Genomic DNA, 19242 nt, shown 5'->3' with positions numbered 1-19242 from the left:
CTGTCTACCACCCCTACACCTTTGGACATTTTCCTATTTCAAATTATCAATTATTCATTTTAATCCTTATTTACAGTTTCAGTTTCTCACACTAGAGAAACTATTTGGTATTTACACATATGTGTCCTATTTATTTCACTTAAGAGTATGGCATCAATATGCATCCATTTAGCTATAAATGTCTCTAGTTTCTCATTCTTTTTGGCTGAGCATTACTCCATTTTATAAAAAAACCAACATCTTCTTTACCCAGTTTTCAGTTGATGGGCACTTGGGCTGTTTCCAAGTTTAAGCTATTACAAACTGTGCCACTATAAACATAGGTGCACATTTATCACTGTGTTATGATTCTTTTAATTCTTTGGGGAAGATACCCAGCAGGGGAATAGCTGGGTCAAATGGGACCTCTAGCCCTAGTTCTTTGAGGTATCTCCATACTGATTTCCACAGTGATTGAACCAGTCTGCACTCCCACCAACAATGCAGAAGGCTTCCTTTCTCCCCAAACCCCTGCCAGCCTTTGTTATTGGTTGATTTGTTGATAGCAGCCATTCTTTCTGGGGTAAGCTGGAATATCAGTGTTGTTTTCGTCTGCATCTCTCAATGATCCTTAGGAAACATATCTTGAGCAGAGCTTCCAGGGCCTTTTCTCAAGTGAAATGTTGATAGTTTTGCATCTTTGAGACTATGTTGGTTGGGGTTCTACTAATTTGTGAGATATTCTCAAGTTATCTTTCATCTTCTCTTTGTATAAACTACTTAGTTTCTTTTTGATGGCACTATTTTCTTCAGCTGAAATACCTCTTTCATCACAAATTTACACATGGTTATTTTTGGGTCAAAATTGAAGTTTTTTCAAAATTTTCTGCTCTGATTTTTGCCCCTCATTCTAAATTTTCTCCACCAAATAAGTTAGTTCATAGACTTAGCTTCCTGTAACGTTTCAGGGTATGGTAAAATTCACACACCATTTTTCCCCAGAGTGTAACATTTATGGCCTCTAGTCCAGATCCCAAAAGAATCCTCATTCCCACCTGAACCTCGTGAACCTGACCTTTAATGTCCATATTCTTATTAGCATTCTGATCTTCTGAGTTCTGTCTAGAATGGGTTGTCTATCTCTGCTTACAGATTCTAGGTTTTTCTCTACCCTGCATCTCAAACTTTTCCAAATATCTTCCTTAAGTCAGTTTCAAAGGGTTCTGAAACATGATTAATTATAGTCACAATTATGATCCCACTTCTGAAAAACATTTCTATATTAGTCAGTTTCCATTGCTGAAACACAATACTTGACACCCACAACTTAAATGAAGAAAAGTTTAATCTGGCTTATGATTTCAGGGGATAATGTCCATGGTCAAATGGACATGTTCCAATGTGGAAACATCAATATGCAAGGGCATGCTTGATCAAAGATGCTTAGTTCAGATGACTGGGAAGCAGAGTAGATCAACAGTTACAGAAAGGAAGAGAGCAGGGACCACATACAGTGGTACCTCAGCTCGCAAACTTGATTCTTCCCATGATTTTGGTCAAAAATCAAATTGGACAAGAACCAAATCAATTTAGATTCAATGCTGTCCCAGTGGGTAAATTTGATTAGGTTCTCATCCAGAGTAGTTTGCAACCAGAATTGTGGAGAGAATTGAGTTTGTGACCTGAGGCACCACTGTATAGTAACCAAGGTCATACCTCCACAACCCATTCAGATGTGTGTAGTAGTGGATTTTTCTAACCCTCTAGGTGGTTCTCAAGCCTATAAATTTGACAATTAAAATTAACCATCATATTTACAAAATATCGTATTGTATCTTGTGTAAAATAAGTCATGAAATCAACTTCCTGACTCTTATTCCAATGTCTTTGTTTAAACAACCAAATTTCTCTCCAGATTGTATTGTGATATTCATGACTATTATGTTTAGTCTATATGTGCCTATTTTTCAATTCTAATAAGTGAAAGAACAAATGAAAAAGTATTTTACAAGTTTTATGGACAGATAGAGGCATAAGATAGAAGAATACAGATTATATAACACAGAGTTAGTGCCACCTTCAAATCATTTCTTTCCTTATTTTTACAGAGGGAGATATTTTAAAATTATTATCTGTAAAAACAGATGGAGTGCAATAATGCAAAATTTGTAAAGAGTATCAATTTTTTTATTAATGCCTATTTTCTAGTTTTTTCTCATAATTCTGAAAATACTTTAATCATCTATTATGTCAGCTATATAACATTTTTGTAGCCCTATTCAATCTTCCTGATTTTTATTTTTAATTGCAATCTGCCAATATTTTGTCAATGTTTCCTTTCATTAATTGTTGCACCACATAAATATAATTTTTTTTTATTTTTTTGGGAATTGAACTCGGGTCTTTGTGCTTCTGGGGCAGGCGATGAAACCACTGAGCTAAATCCCTGGCCCCTCACATAAATATAACTTTAAATGTAATAATATTTGAAACAGTTCACCAGAAACATACCATATTTTCTTCAAATGGTATACCATAGGTTTTCTGTTACAGAAAAAATTTTCACATTTCCCATAATATTAAATTTTATATAAAATTTATTTCAACTGTTTCACTAGGAGACTATTTAACTTAAATCATGTAATAGGTTTGAGCACTGACAAATAATTTCATACTTTATGGGCTACTTATGTAATGGTTAGGCTAAACTACTTAGATGGTAATGTAGACTTTCATATGCTAAAACAGTCTTGGCAAGTAAGGTGAGGCAAAATTAAACACACGCACACACACACACATACAAATTTTTACCTCAATAAAAGACTATATTTTCTTTTCTGATAGAAATAAAATGTTAATAAATATTTTAATCACGTTCACCTGTGTAGACTCAAATTATGCCTCTGCCGCTCCAGTATTTGGTGTGAATTCTAATTTTCCTAGAACTCTAAATGATTGAACAATTGTGTTACAAAAAAGGGTATGATTAAATATTTTTTACAGAAGACCAAACATATCAATACTTAACCTAAGGAGTTATAATGAAATATATGAATACCAATCTAAGCACATGATAATTGAATATTGATAAAATTGGTTTAAATGAGTTAGGGATGCAGCTAGCATCCTTTAGTAGCTACTTCTAAGCAGCACTATAGTTTCTAAATACCTTCTAAGTTCACTGAATATTATAATATTTTCAATTAATTATTATTTGTTTTAGAGATAAAAATAAAAACTTAAAGTTGTTAAGAAATGTATCAAATTCTCGATGTCAAAAAGTTATTGGAATAGTTACTAAGTCATAACTCTCTGAATCCAAAACACATGTGTAGGGGGCCCTGCCCCCCCCCCCGCTGGAAATCTTGAGTGCCTTTTACGGACATATCCGGGCCTGCTGCAAATCTACCCGGCAACAAGGAAGTAGCCCCAGTACCCTCCTCTTGCTCCTCCCCTCTAGCCCTACGGTATATATGTTGTAACAGCTTCTGCAATAAACGAGACTTGATCAGAAACCTGTCTTGTCTCCATCTCTCGTGTCCCCTGTCCCCTCTCATCCTCGCTCCCCCTCTAGGGTCTCCGTTGACTTACCCGCGGGCCGGGACACACATGCTTTTTCCATTACACTATACTAGTCGATATTTGAAAAGAATCTTTAAATCTTCTCATGAAGATGATTCTTGGCCCTTCACATTTTCTCAAGTGAGTGCACATCTTGCAAGTATTTTTTGCTTTTTGTAGGAAATAAAAAGAACTTATATTTACTGAGATGCTATGTATGTGATGGATAATAACATACAATGTCTACACTATTGTACCCATTCGGTTTAGTTACCTTTTCACTGCTGGGACAAAATGCCTGACACTCACAGGTTAACAGAGGAAAGGTTTATTTTAGAACAGTTATGTAGAAGTTGTAGTTCATAGTCTGCTGTCTCCATGGCAGAGCAGGATGACAGAGGAGAAAGAGTCCATGGCAGGGCACGCAGAAGGCAGCAAGCAACACCATTCCTCTGCTTTCCCTTTTATCCTATCCAGGGTGACACTAAGTCTTTTGGTTAGTGCCATAGACACCAGGATGGGGCTTTTTAGTGTGAAACTGACCCCAGGGTGGGGCTTCTCATTACCCTCACCCATACCTATGCTAAAAAAATCAGTGTACTAATTTAGTTATAACCCACCTTTAATCCATATTCACAGACAATAGATTCAACCTCCTTTGAAAAGCTCCTATGAGTGCATGAGGCTTTAGGGAGACACTTAGGTACAAGTCATAACATCATCATATCTAAAAATGATATACAGAGAGATAGATGAATAGATAGATGACAGGTAGACAGATAGGTTTTAAATTAAAAGTGAATGTTGCCTGTATAGATGTTTATGACTCATTTTTGGATATTAATAATTTTCTTTGCATTTCTTCACCAATTTGTCACTTGTATCTTTGACTCCTAATTTTGACTTTGTAAAGATGGTTTAAGAAGAGTAGGAAAATGTGCTAGATCCTCAGTACCTAGAGGTAGTGGAGAGATAAATATATTTATAAGTAAATAACTACTTCAAAGATGGCCTTTCTTCCCCTTATTTATGTTTCAAGTCTATTTTTCTTTTATTTTTTCTAAGATGGGGTCCTCACAATTAAGGAAACTTGTTTGACAGAGTTTTAAGGAAATAAATGGTTTTCAACTCTCTTATACAACCTGAGTACCTTATCTGTGTAAAAGTAGCATGAAACAAAATGTCCTATTTTAACATGTATATTACTGGATGTTTTGGTTTTCTCAAATATAGTATCAATTGAGTTCTTTCAGTGGTTTTCAGAATCTTTTTTACTTAGGAGATACTTGAATTGATAACAAATTCCAATTTTTAAAATTGAAAATGTATCGATTTTTGCCAAATTTATGCCTTATTTTAATTTTTTAGCATAGGAATCTGACAGGCAGGAACCTCTACAAATTGTGTATTGAACTAAGGGCCTGAGCTAATTGAATTCAATTTTTAAGTATTGTATATGTAAGCCTCAAATTCTGTATCTCTTAGATTTTTACCAACTCCCTCTGAAACATGAATGTTAAATTCAAGAAAATGCATCAAGAGCTGTTTTTCTCCCACTTCATTGGAATGAAATTATTAGTGAAACATCCTAAGTTTGTTACAGATGTGAAATATTGAAAAATCAAACCCAGGAGCAGCAGTAACTGATGTCTTATTTCTATTATGCCCATATGTCTCTAATTCCTCTTCATTTATGGATAGATTATTTGAACTATTGTTGACATGTAGCCGAAGAGGATAATTGCAAGAGAGGGTTATTATAACAAGTATCCAGCTCTAGCTATCCAGGTAGGGTGTCAGGATGGCTGGGGTACCTTCTGTACGGCTGAAAGGAAGATGTAACAGTTTCAGAGAAGGGACTTTGAGATTACTAAAACCTGATAAAGACCAAAAAGCTTTACTTTGTCTGTGTTCTCCAGGAAAGTTAATGTAAGAACATTACAGAAGGTAGAAAAACGACAATATAAAACAAACTGAATGGGTTTTTTTGGAGACTAACTTGTATTTTCTAACACTTGGAGCAAAAGCAAATTTCAAAGATGCTCTTTAAACATTACTTTTTAGAGCTATCTCTCTGCCAGCTTGGATGAATTTTCATATGAAATTAAAACATAATGTGGCCAATTCAATTTATCATCAACATAATTGTATTAGAAATACGAGTAAGATATTTATTAATCAACTGCATGACTGTTTAAAGCATCTTGCCATAATTTTTATAAGATTTTAAAATGAAAAAGATCTCAAAATTATGGCACAAAGAATTTCTTTTCCTTCACTGGGACACTTTTGGCTCATTTCAATCACCTGGTTGAGTGGATTGACATGTCTCCATCATGGAGCTGAGCTGACATTATAAAGGGTCAAATATTTATGGAACTCACTTCATATTAAAAGATATTTATTTGGTGTCAAGTATGCATGGGAATCTAGGTAGAGAAAGAGTCAGTTTTTCAGTTCTCTGAGGACAAGAATAAATTGCACTTTTGCTTAGTTCTTGTGTTCCTTTTCCCTCAGCAAGATAAATGAAAACCAGGAAGCTATTTTTAAAGAAAATAAATAATTTAGCACATGTTCCTATCAGTGATGATTAAAAATTGTTCTTCAGACATTTAAATGTTATGAGTAAGGAGTTAGTGTAAGCCTGAATTAATCCCTGATTTTAGCCGAAATTCTGATATGTTTCCAAGTTCATTCTGTACAGACATTACAAATACAAATCATTTTTAATGATATACTAAAATTTTTAGAACCAATTAATTACACTGAAAAATTACTCTAAAATTGAAAAATAATACAGATTCTCTGAATTTATATATTTGAATTTTAGGTAAATTTAAATTCCACCCTTCAAGATTTCCACTGAAAATAATCATCTTTATAATAGATCCAGTTACAGCTGAGGGAAGGGGGCCGATAAGAGCAACATCAGAACCCACACTAAGGGGATGGGATCTACCATAGCCAGGAATGTGTTTCTGAGAAGGCTGGGTGCTGGTTGACGTTTATCAGAAAATTATGTTGAATCTTCTCCAAAACCTTTTGTTCTCCAGGCAGATCCATGTTTTGCGTAAAACATCATCAGTATGCCTTTGTCATACATCAAGCCTGTGACAGCTTCAAGGGTTTACTGAAGCAACAGCTCATCTGAGCAGCAGTGCACTGTGATGATTTATCATATAACACATCATCCGAGGGAGGCAGCGGAGTAATATATGGCTAGGAGCACTAAGTAGCACTGTGCAGGAGCACATTTAGATGTGCCAGAGGACTCAAGGTAATGAGAAAATCTCCCTTTAGTGGACATGTGTCCTAATCCATACATAGTTTAACGTGTGGTTGAAGACTATTCATTGACTTTAAAGGTAATTGGACATCTAACTATAGTTGATCATCCAAATATGTTGACTAAATTTCTATAAGAACCCTGCAAATACAATTCAGATTTTTTTACTTATAAGAAAATGTGTGGTTATCAAAAGCGACATAAAATGGCAGATACTGTCTTATAATAGGGACACTGTGGAGATTGTCACTATCTCATATTCTAGAAGGATATATAGCTTTTAAAAGAAATTGCTCATTCTGGGAAACCACTTTCTATGGGAAATAGATTCACTTGAATACTTACACGATAAATGGTGAATATTTCATCCTTTAAATTAATTCAAAGATAGCATGCAATTTGAAAAATTGAAAGTTGATAAAATTCAAGTGTTAAGGAAAAGACATACCACCTTAACCAGGTTGACAATGACAGTGACAACAGCCTATAATTTGTATGAAAAGTTTTTTGAAATTGTCAGTTCTTAAATTGAGTCTGATATAACTCACATTTTTAGAATAGTTTTACATTTTTAGAAAGCTCTATCTTTTATTTACATGAAAGAATGGATTCTTTAAATGATAATAATAATTAAAATCTGTATTGGGATGGTTGATTTTATTCATTTTTTAGATCATTCAAATTGCCCTATTTTCCTAGTCATAGTTTATATTCATGATGTCTGGTAGACTCAGTCACATCTGAGATGATTCAATGAACATTAAAATATATCCAATTTGGGAAGCACAATTTCATCTCTTCTAACGAGTTCCACCTTTGGATGGAAAGAGAGTGCTCTTGCTCTCATTTTGATATTTATGAGTGTCCAGCTTCTTGGAATTGCTGCTCAGAACACTTCTTGGCAAACCTCCCAATACAGCATTTGACAGGAACTTACTAATCCTCAGTCCCCATTGGATGAGAAATATTTCTTGATTGAGTTATTTCTTCTTCATTCAATGGAAAGCTGTTGTCACCAATTTTATTGGGCACTAAGGAAGAGGCTTTAAAGAAACTAAGTCATACATTGTGCTGTCAGCTTTTATTTTTGATAACCTCAATATTCAGTACTTTATTTTATGAGTCTAGGTATAACCTTTCACCAATTGCTTCCTGCTCAGGCTGTGCTTCTATCAAACATTTTGTGCAATTTTAACTGCACTTACCTATGTACAGTACATCATTTTAATGCATGTTTGCTAGTGTTTCTTACTCCACTGGGCCTTGAGCTTCATAAGGACTAGAATTATGTTTTATCAATCTGTGTATTCTCAAGGGTAGCACATAAAAAGGGGCAAACAGATATCAGATGAAAGTTTCATTTTTCGCCATGGTGGCTTAAATATGTAAATTACTATTTGCCTGAAAAAAATTTAATTTACATAAATTTTAATTCTTTTTAAAAATATTTCCTTTGCAGTATTTTTCTTGTATTTAGCTAATAGTACATTAACTGGATTTAGTTTGCATTTATTGGAAACTCACTATGTGAAAATAACTTGAAGGGATCTATGAACTTAAATAAGAAAGCCTAAAAGTATAAAACTTTAAGAAGAAATTATAAGGGAAAATATTTATGAATTCAGGGTAGGCAAGAACTACCTAGGACCCAAAAAACATGATGTATAAAAGAAGAAAATTGATAAATGGGATTCCATCAAAATTTAGAACTTTAAATGACATCATTAAAATGAAAAGTAGTCCTTAGACCATATTTACAATACATATAACCTATGACCAGAATATATAAAGAATTCTTAGAGCTCATTAATAGACAACCCAATTAAAATGTAGACATAAGAAGATGATAAATAGCCAGTATAGCACAAGGAATGGTGTGCAACTCTAGAATCAGAAAAATACTAATCAGTACAATAATAAGATTGAATTATACACTCATTAAGGAGACGAAGTTAAAAGTTTTAAAAGCCTTGTCATGACTTTTTCTTTTTGTTGGATTCTCCCCCTTTACATTAAATTTGTCACGCCCAATGGATTCATTCTGCTGGGTTTCCTGGGGTTGTGATCCTCATTGTCTTTTCCTAGGGTATTGTCTAAAATTTTTTGGAGTGCTGGTTTGGTATTCATGAAGTTCCTGAGGTGCTCTTTATCATGAAAGTATCTTATTTCTCCATCAATTTTGAAAGATAGTTTTGCAGGGTACATCAATGTGGGTTGGAGGCTGTTTTCCTTTAGGGTTTGAAGTACATCACTCCAAGCTCTTCTTGCCTTGAGGGTTTGTGTTGAGAAGTCTGCTGTGATTCTGATTGGCTTTCCTTTGTATGTGATTGGTTTCTTTTCTCTCACTGCTTGTAGAATTTTTTTCTTCTGTTGGATTTCTGGAATCCTAACTATTATATGCCTATGTGATGACTTTTGGGGGTGGATCTTACAATGCTGAACCAACACTGCCATCCCTATAATAAAACCACTTTCTGCATCCTGCCAGATCTGACTTCTAATAGTTTGTTTTGTTAAACAAATTTATATCTATGTTCATACTTTTTTCTTCTGTTATCTTTATCCAGTTTTAGGATTAGCACAATGGTGATTTCCTAAAATGTGGGGAGAAGTGTTCCTTCTTTTTTCTGCTTTAATTGTTTGATATAATTTATCAGTTAAAATGTTTATGAGCCTGCTGTTGTCATATAGGTAGGGTTTCAAGCTAGGAATATACTTTCTTTAATAGGTGCTATTCAAATTTTATATTTCCTCCAGAGTTAGTTTCATTAATTTGTCTTCCAAGGTACTTTTTAGAAGTTGTCAAATTTATTTCAAAAAAGATTTTTGTAATATGCTTTCTATATCCTTTTAAATTCTGTAAAATCTGCAGTAATGTCTCCTATATCTTAATATTGTAATTTTAAAAATGTATAACTGATATTGAGTAACAGGAAGAAAAGGTCTAAAAGAGCAGGGGAATTGGGAGGGGTAGGGAAAGGGAAAAAAGGGAAAGGAAAAAATATGAAAAGAGGAAAAAAAATGGAAACAAGGTCTTTGCAAATAGGGAAGGGTGGAGGGGGTGAAGGGAGGACAAGGGAGGGGGAAAATATAAGAACCAAGATACTCATGTAAAGGTACAAGATCCCAATGATGAATGTAACTGTATTTTATACTGAAAATGTACCAATAAACTTAATGGGAAAAAAAAAGAAAGAAAAAGAAAACTCACTATGTGCTGTGATAGTTATCACTTAGACTAAAAAAGAGCAAGCCAGGAAAGCATACACCTGCAACATGTTTTGTTGCCAACCATATTAATAATGATTAGGATTTGTAATAAAAACATAAATATTAATTAGTGAAGTAATACATAAATAATGGAAAACATGTATGTGCTTATTCAATATATGTAGGTGTACTTTTATTGTTGATTCAAATTCTCACACTTGCTGCTTAGGATAATAAAATAATTGATTCAACCCGTGGTAAAGGTCAAGTAACTGTTTATCCTTAGACAATGATAATTGGGGTTTCCTAATATCATGGTTCCTCAGCCGGGACACATACTCATTGAATGTACAACATCTATACTCTCAACACTCACTGAATATACAGCATCAGTGTTAGTGGATATTTAAGAGGGGAGAAAAAGTACTGACAAAACTTGAAGCTTATGTTTCTAGCTTTGCTGAAATAAGTCCTATGTCTCCTTAATTATCAGGGTTAGTTAGCATCCCCAAGATGACTCATCACTCTTTTCAAAAACTTCCCTGTTATTTCAGGGACTTTAAGACTCCATGGAAGTCATGACTTCCTAGGACCTAAAAAGAGACCTATTTCTAATATAAAGAATACAATTGCACTAAGGATCATGCAATTTGTTATTAAAAGAGGAGAATTTATTTTATAGCTTTTAATTAGATAATGGAATAGTAGCTATAGGCAATGCTAAGACAACCATATAGCTGAGTGATGTGGTAAAGGCAGGCCAGGGGTCTTATCTTGTTAAAATGTGAGATTTATTAATTAAAATGGATTCTGCAGGTAAGGAAAAACATTATCTATCGATATCTAATGCTGTATTAAATGTGAAAACTCATCCCAACTTTTGAATGCCACTGTTTTACACATTTAAAAGGCAAACTAATAATTGAGAGACTAATAATTTGACTTATAAATTAACTACAGACTAATTAGAGAGTTCCTGTATTTGTCAACTGAATATTGGAGCAAGAAATGTGTTTTGGATCCCATTATTGTGTTATCTACCCTTGCAACATGAAAAGTCACCTCCAGTGAAAATGTGAAACTTATGTAAGGATGTGGGCAATACTTTTTGTTTTCTATAGCCACAATCATAGCGATGATATGTTGCTGGCAGCAGCATTTGCTGATGGGAATCTGTGCATTTTGGAATATTAGAGTGTAAAAATGCGAAGTGTTATGGACTTCTTATAGAATTATTTTTCTATGGTATGGGTATTGTCATTATTTAATATGTAAAAATTATATTTGTTGATTGGATTTACTAGGGGAAATAAAAAATCAGGTAAAATCTTTATTCATGTGTATTTGTGAGATGTTTGAATATATTTTATCACTATAAAGTATGTGAGTAATTTTATTTTATATTAAAGTTTATATTTTGCTTCAAAAGTTTTAGTGTCTTTTCCCCTTAAATTCCAAAAATGCACTAGGGGTCTCTGAGTGTTCCTTAGAATCTCTTTTAGAAAAACCTATTTATTATGAGATATGACAAAAGATTATGGCAGATGGAGAGTGGGTAGTAAAATTCTGTCATTTTAACTTCCTTATTTCCCTTAGGCTTTTTTGTATTTTCTTTTTAATGCAAGAGTTTCCTCAGAAATGTTACATCAAAACTCTAGTCTTTTCACCACCCTCTAAAATATTTCAGATAATTTTAAACGGCATCTATAGTTAGGAGACAGAAGAACAACATTTACATTCAGGTATGACTTTCTGAGTTTTACTTCTTTCTGACTGTGCTGTGATTTCTTTTCTTTTTTCTTTTGTTAATTTCATGAATGACAGTTAAAAAAAACATTAAAATTCTGAAAAGGTGCCCAAGAATTATTAAAGTATTTAAAAAGCACTTTTATACCTGGTTGATGCTTTATGCCCATGGCAATCTTGGCTAATGAGACCATTTACATTCATGAAATAGAAAGATTGTCTGTAAAAAGCCATAAGATACATTTTTTTTTACATTTAAATATATTAGAAGTTTTATCTGGGTATTTGAATTGAAAGGCCAGGAGCCTCAATTATTTGAGGAGCGTATTTAAAATAGCCAAGTTCTAGTTTCAAAGAACAGTTTGAATTTTTAAAGGTTTATATTGCCAGGATACCATTTGTAATGGGTGTTAATGATTATTCTTATGTAAAACTGGAGCTGTAGTATTTCTTGTTAAAGTGGATCATTAAAGCTTGGTCTTCATAATTTTCAGTCATGGTAATGCTATATTAGCGACTCGTAATGTCTAAAACCTTCTCTGATTCCAGTAAATTTCATCAGGTGAATTAGGTGTTTCAGAGTACTAATATACTATATAGGCAATTAAAGTCAGAAGTTATTTAGTAATACTGTACTTCCAGTTGAGCAAAAGCTATTTGTTTTTTCACAGTGTATACTGTTGTCCCATGTATATAGATACAGTCAATAGAATGTTTCTAAAACAGACCGCAAATGAAAATGAAAATCTGTGTATGGTTGGTCAAGTTTTTATAGAAAATGGCACAGTATTTGCACATAACTTCCACATGCTCCAATACACATTAAGTCATCTCCAGGCTATGCATCACAACCAATACATTGTAAATGCTATCTAAATGGTTGTTATATAGTATTCTTCAGGGGATAATGATGAGGAGAAAAATCTATGTACAGTTACAGACAATATTTTTTTCATACTTTTAATGTGTTTTGGCTGATTCCATGGATGGGGCACAGTTAGATATGCAGGATCACTATAAAATTGAGAACTTCATGATCTCATGTGTGGAATAAGTATACAATTTTATCTGTATATTTAAAATTTACTAATTTTTAATAAGTTAAATAACTTGCCCAAGCACACATAATTAATGAATCTGACGATTGTGCCCAAGCATTCTGGACGCAGATTTCATGACACCACCTCTGGTACACTAGTAGGTTGTGTTTCCCGAAAGTAGCTATAATTTTAGACAAAACAAAATCTTAGCCAAAACAATAACACAAAGGTGTGCTAATAAGCATATTTTTCATTGAAAATATTTTTTTCAAAGAAAGTGCAATTCCTTCTTTTGTAAGTGATTTTTCATTGTCATTTCCTTTGTGTAGAAGGGGGATGGGAAAAAACAAGAACTAAGATATATCATGTACAGGTACAAATTCCCAATGATGAATGTGATCATAACGTATTCTGAAAATGTACCAGTAAAGTCAATTTAAAAAAGAAATACCAATGAAAATAGGCCATTCTCAATAAAAATTTGGTGCAAATAACTTCATATTTCCCAGTTTATGTTCATTTTCCATTATTGAAATACTCTTTTGTTGCTCCCAACTTTGGAGAATTATGAATGAAATTGCTATAAATGTTCACATGCAGGTTTTAGTGTAAACATACTTTTCAGCATAGGTTAGTGCATCCTAAGAAACACAGTGGGTGGGTTATGTTGCAACAGATTGTTCCATTTTGTAAGAAATTGCCAAACCTGTCCTCCAACATGACTGCACCATCTTGCATTATTCTCAAAATCGATGAATATGAGTTCCTGTTTTTTCACATCATGGCTAGCTTTTAGTGTTTTCAGTGTTCCAGCTTTCTGCTATTCTGAAAGTTTCAAGTTTTATCTCCCTGGTGTTTGAATTTGCAATTGTCTATTCTTACCTTTTAATAGGAGCAGTTACACACGTGTGCATACAATATTTTGAAGATCAGTTACATAAGATTTTTAAAAATTGTAAGTTGACAACTTAAAATTGTATGAATTTGTGGTATACAATGTGTTGTTATGATTCATGAATGTAGTGTGAAATAATTTAACCAATCTAGTTAGTATATTCATAAGTTTTAGGATTTTTTTTGATGAGTACATTTATGATGTACTCTTTTGAGATGTTCAATATCCCATTATTAAATATATTCAGCACACTGCAATAGAACAAAATATTTCACTTTTTAACTGAACTACTTTGTTCTTGGACCATTATCTCTCCATCTCTACCTCAACCCCCCTCCAAACCTCTGCAACCACTATTCTATGCCATGCTTCTTTGAGTTCAATTGTTTGAAATTCCATATGTAAATGAGAACAGGCATTATATGTTTCTCTGGCAAATTTTTATTAACATAATGTTCTCTGGCTCTACGTATTGTTTTTTTTTAAGGCTCCATGTATTTTGTCACAAATGACAGGATTTTATTCTTTTTCAGGGTAGGTCATATTCTATTGTGCATATTTACTACATCTTCCTTATCTATTTGTACTGATGTGCACAAGTTGATTTCATAGCTTGGTTCTTGTCAACAGTGCTTTGATGAACATGAGAGTGGAGGTATTTTATCAGCACGTGAATTTCAGATCTTTTGCATAAACAGCCAGAATTGGGATTGCAAAATCATCTGGCAATTCTATTTTTGTGTCTGAGAAATTGCCATACAGTTTTCCACAATAGCTATTCTAATTTACATTGCTAACAGCAATATATAAGGTATATCTTTCATTTGCATAGTCACCAACACTTACCTTTTATCTTTTTGATAAAAGCCATTCTGACATGTGAGATGATATCTTATTGCAGTTTTAATTTCCCTAATGGTTAGCATTGTTGAACATTTTTCATATATCTCTTGGCCTTTTGTATTCTCCTTATGATACATTTCTATTCAGATCTCTTGCACATTTTTAATCAGTTTTTTTTGTTTTGTTGCTATTCATTTGTTTGAGGGTCTTACGTACTTTGAATACTTAGTAATTATGTGACAAGAATAACGATACCCCAGGCAACGTTAGTAAAGTTGTTCTAACTTGCTAAATTAAAATGAATATGTTCATAGTGACTTACATGTGGCAATGTCAATACCAGTTTCCTAAATTTTTTTCCTAAGAGAACATTTAAATAAGTTTGATATATTTACATTATTTGCTAAATGCTTTTAATGCTCTGCAAAAAATATATTAAATAAAAGTCACACATGACTACAGAGATTGAAAAATTTCATTGTTGAGTTAAGAATAAATACAAATCCATAAATACTTAAATTTACTTGAAAATGGGAGAATAAAGATATGACATATTTTCAGATGGTGAATAAAACATTTAAAGTTTTTCATAAGTTATGCTTAGATATTTTACTTTTCTAAAAATTTTGTTTTTATTAGTACATATTTCCAGTACATAAGGATTATATTCATTATTGGGAGTTTTACATATACTTAACACATCTTAATTCTTTTACATTCCCTTTCCTTTCTAACCCTCTCCCCACTCTCAATCTTTTGGTTCTCTTCCTAGTTGCAAAAGATCTATCTTCCAGAATATTATAAAGTAAAATATCTTTTACTTTGCTTATTAAATTATTTATACTTTGAGTTTCTCACATAAGACACATTAAAGCTTTTATGTCTCATTTGTTTCACTTAATATTATAGTTTCAAGTAGTGTATGCTTCTTTATGAAAGAGTTGTTCTCCATTGCATATAAATACCACGTATGTTTTATTCATTCATCTTTTGATGGACATTTAGGCAGTTTTCAAGATTTAGCTGTTATGAACTGCTATCAACATAGGCATGCATGTGTTATTGTATATGATGCCTTTAACTTTTATGAAAGTATACCTAGCAAGGAAATAGCTGGGTCAAATTTGATTTCTAGTTTTTACTGTTTTAGGAATTTCCATACTGATTTCCACAGTGGTTGTATCACTGTACAGTCCCACCAAACAATGAAAAAGGGTTTCTTTCTCCCCACAGCCTCATTGGCATTGTTACTGATTGATTTCTTGATGATAGCCATTCTTTCTGGAAGAAGATGGGATTTCAGTATTATTCTAACTTGCATTTTTCTAATGGCCAGAGATATTGAGCATACTTTCATGTATTTATTAGTCATTTATGCTTCTTCTTCCAAGAAATATCTATACATTTCAGTTGTCTGTTTTTAATTGGGTCTTTTATAGAGCCTAATTTTTTGAGTTCTAATATATATTAGATATGAGTCCTCTCTCTGAGGAATAGCTGGTAAACTTTTTCCCCATTCTATAGGTTGTCTTGTCTCTTCACTCTTTTAGTTTTTTCTTTCCTGTCCCCAAGCTTTTTAATTTCACATAATTTCATTTGTTGATTACTGATGTTATTTCTTGTGTAATTGGGGTTCTGTTCAGAAAGTCCTTGCCTGATCTGTCTTGAAGAGTTTTAACTATTTTATCTGCCAGCATGTTGTGTTTCTCTTTCAATAATTAAATCTTTAATCTATTTTTAAAAATCTAGTACATGGTAAGTAATACGGGTTAAGATTCAATATTCTGTATGTATATAGCCAATTTTCCCAGGACCTTTGTGAAAGAGGCTATCTTCCTCCAGCATTTATTTTTGGCCTCTGTGTCAGTGATCAGATGGCTGAATGTGTCAATTGTTTCTGCATCTAGTCATTCTCATGTCTGTTTCTGTGCCTGTATCATGCTGTTTGCATCACTGTAGCATTGTACTATCACTTGAAATCTGAGTGGTTTTGCCTCACGCTTTGCTCTTGTGGCTGAGGATTAATTTTTGGTTTAAAAGATAACACAATATCATATTCAAATAGTTATTTTATAACATATGTAAACCAATTATTTCCTTATTCTCTAACCTCATCTTTTTAAAGTTAATCTGTTAATATTTATTTTGCTAACACATAATTATCTCTGGTATTTCTGATTAACTATGTGCTAAAGTTACTAATATTGGGAAGCTTTTCTATATTATAGATTTGGATTTTTCTATTATTATTCATGACATCAATCACAGAATTAAACATTCTAACTGTATTGGACAATATATTATTTATAAATGAGATGAATCTTTAGGTAATATTAGTGTAAGATACAGAGTTAGATTTTATTTTAAATTCTCCATCTGATTTTTAAATTTTCTGTTTACATAGCTATGGGTAATTTTCTAAATGTTTGAAATTTAAATGGTAAAATTGGTCATTTCCCTAGATCAAGCTAGATAACTTAGTCAGTCTTACCCTAAGGTCCATCATTCACATGTGGAAACAATACCGTGTTGATATTGATTAAACCCTTCTCTTATCTTTTTCCCTTAGTAAATAAATTAAATTTTAGCTTTGTTTTGTAAGTAAAATATTTATCAGTTTAACTCTACATGTTATTTTTATTCTGCAACAACTGAGAAAGAAAAATAAAGAAGTCATGAATTAGCCTATATTGTTAACAAAGGAGATACAAAAATGTATAAAAGATAAAGATAAGTCACCTTGTGCCACTGTTTGAGCTGAGATCATGGGGAAGTTATCTATACTCTAGCTAAAACAGCACTTCCACATTGCCAACTTCTCTGATTCTTCCATGAGCTTTTCAGAATAGAGTTCAGTACATATTTGGTGGTATTCTCATAAACAAAACAGACTCAGTTTCTGTCATTTTCTGTAAGCCAATGGGGAAGGAAATATTACTTAGAAAATATTAATGACTCAAATTAATATTAAATCTCAATTCTATCGCTTCTTGGCCTTTTGGCTAAGATCAAGTGTAGTATCTGTTCTTATCAGTTTAAATCTCAATTCTGGTAAGAGTTTAGGAAAGGCATGGTGCAAAGTGAGTATGTTATAGTTTGATATGTCCCTCAAAAGTTCATATATGGGAAATTTAGTCCCCAAATTCATATGTTACTGGTATTTGAGAATGGGACCTTAATTAGGATTGGATAAGTTATGTAGATGGGGTCTTTATGACAGGATTGGTGGCTTTATGAGAGGAAGAAAGATGCAAGCTAACGTTTGCTCTATCTTACCATATGATGTTTCCTGCCATGTTCTGATGCAAAAAGAAGGCACTGGCCAGATCAGCTGCTGGTGCCATCTTCCTGGTTCATAAATAAAATGAACCTCTATTGTTTATAAAGTATCTGGTTTAAGATATGTTAGTACAGCATCAGAAAACAGAGTACAGACAAGGCAAAATTGCCAGATTTAAAAAGTTGTTTAGGTTAAGAAAATCTTCCATGATTAGAAATTTTTGAGATAGAATATAACAAAATGTACAAAACAATAGCTTTTAAGATTCAATGACCAGAACTGTACAACTAATGCATGGCGCCTGAAAAGATTAGGGATTAAAAGGAGGTGAGTTTGTCTGGAGTACAGAAAACATGAAGGAAGGCAAGATCCATATAACTGGAGAGTAGAGGGGTGGACAAAGCATTAGGGTTTAGCAGGACATGTTAAGGATTTCAGCTTTTGGGATAAAAGCATGCGTACTACACTGAATTAGGTTAAAATAAATACATTTGAATTTAGGAAAGTGCTTCATATTTCAGTGATAAAAATGAATTGGTCCATAAGGGGATAATGTTCATTGAGTGGGGTGCTCTATTCGTGTGTCTCTTCCATTGCTGTTGTTACCATAATAACAATGAAAACCAAATCTGTTTACTGAGCTTTGAAAGCAGGCTTATAATGTGGGGACTCTTTTGTATTTTAATTTGATTATTGAAATAAAATAATGGTTATGGAAATTAAACAACTTCCAAAGGACAAAAGATTTAGTAAATGAAGCAACTGAATTTTCAACCTCATTCTCCAATTCAGAATCCTGCTTTTGATCACAAATGCAACATACCCACATAATTTTTCCATCACATTCTGCTCATCCAACCTTAAGCAGGACCTTCTTGTAATAGTCTATCAATTCCCAGTGGTTGAGAAGATAATTAAATATCCCAACATGCTAAAAGGACTATGCATAAAACTTAGTATACGGTGAGTATTGAATAAATGTATTTACTATTTTATTGATCCTTTAGAAAAACTGAAATTAAATAAAATCATTAATCTTTTCAGACCTGTGTATTTGAAATGCAATCCTACCTTATTTTATGATTAAAAACATTTGCTGTGATTGTATATGAAATATAGCTATCAACTTGATTTCTATGCAGTAAGTTTCTGGAATACTCTTTTGTATCTTTTACATGGATCTCTCACCCTAAATATTCATGTACTGAATTTTGTTGGGATCTCTCTTTGTAAAACGAACCCTTGGCTTTCAGTTTGTGAAAAATTCCAATTTTTCTATTTCTAGTTCCTTTTATTTTTAATTTTTAAAATTAATTTTATTGGAACATTTAAGGTATACAATATAATGACATTCATCATTGGAAATTTGCACCTTCACATAATCCATATTGGTTCTTATTTT

General features: G+C 32.8%; 1 non-coding gene across 1 annotated transcript; it reads left to right on the top strand.

The window, feature by feature from the left end:
• The first annotated feature begins 17542 nt into the window (after positions 1-17542).
• On the top strand, positions 17543-17739 carry LOC147830040 (U2 spliceosomal RNA). Its single transcript, XR_015445097.1, has one exon. It is a non-coding gene; the product is annotated as a U2 spliceosomal RNA (small nuclear RNA).
• Positions 17740-19242: the final 1503 nt, after the last annotated feature.

This window comes from Heterocephalus glaber, unplaced genomic scaffold (genome assembly GCF_053883595.1).
Source record: "Heterocephalus glaber isolate CG9 unplaced genomic scaffold, H.glaber_assembly_v1.0 deba00000331, whole genome shotgun sequence".
NCBI lineage: Eukaryota > Metazoa > Chordata > Mammalia > Rodentia > Bathyergidae > Heterocephalus > Heterocephalus glaber.
Note: the sequence above shows the minus strand (reverse complement) of the source record. Positions and strands in the feature narration are given on the sequence as shown.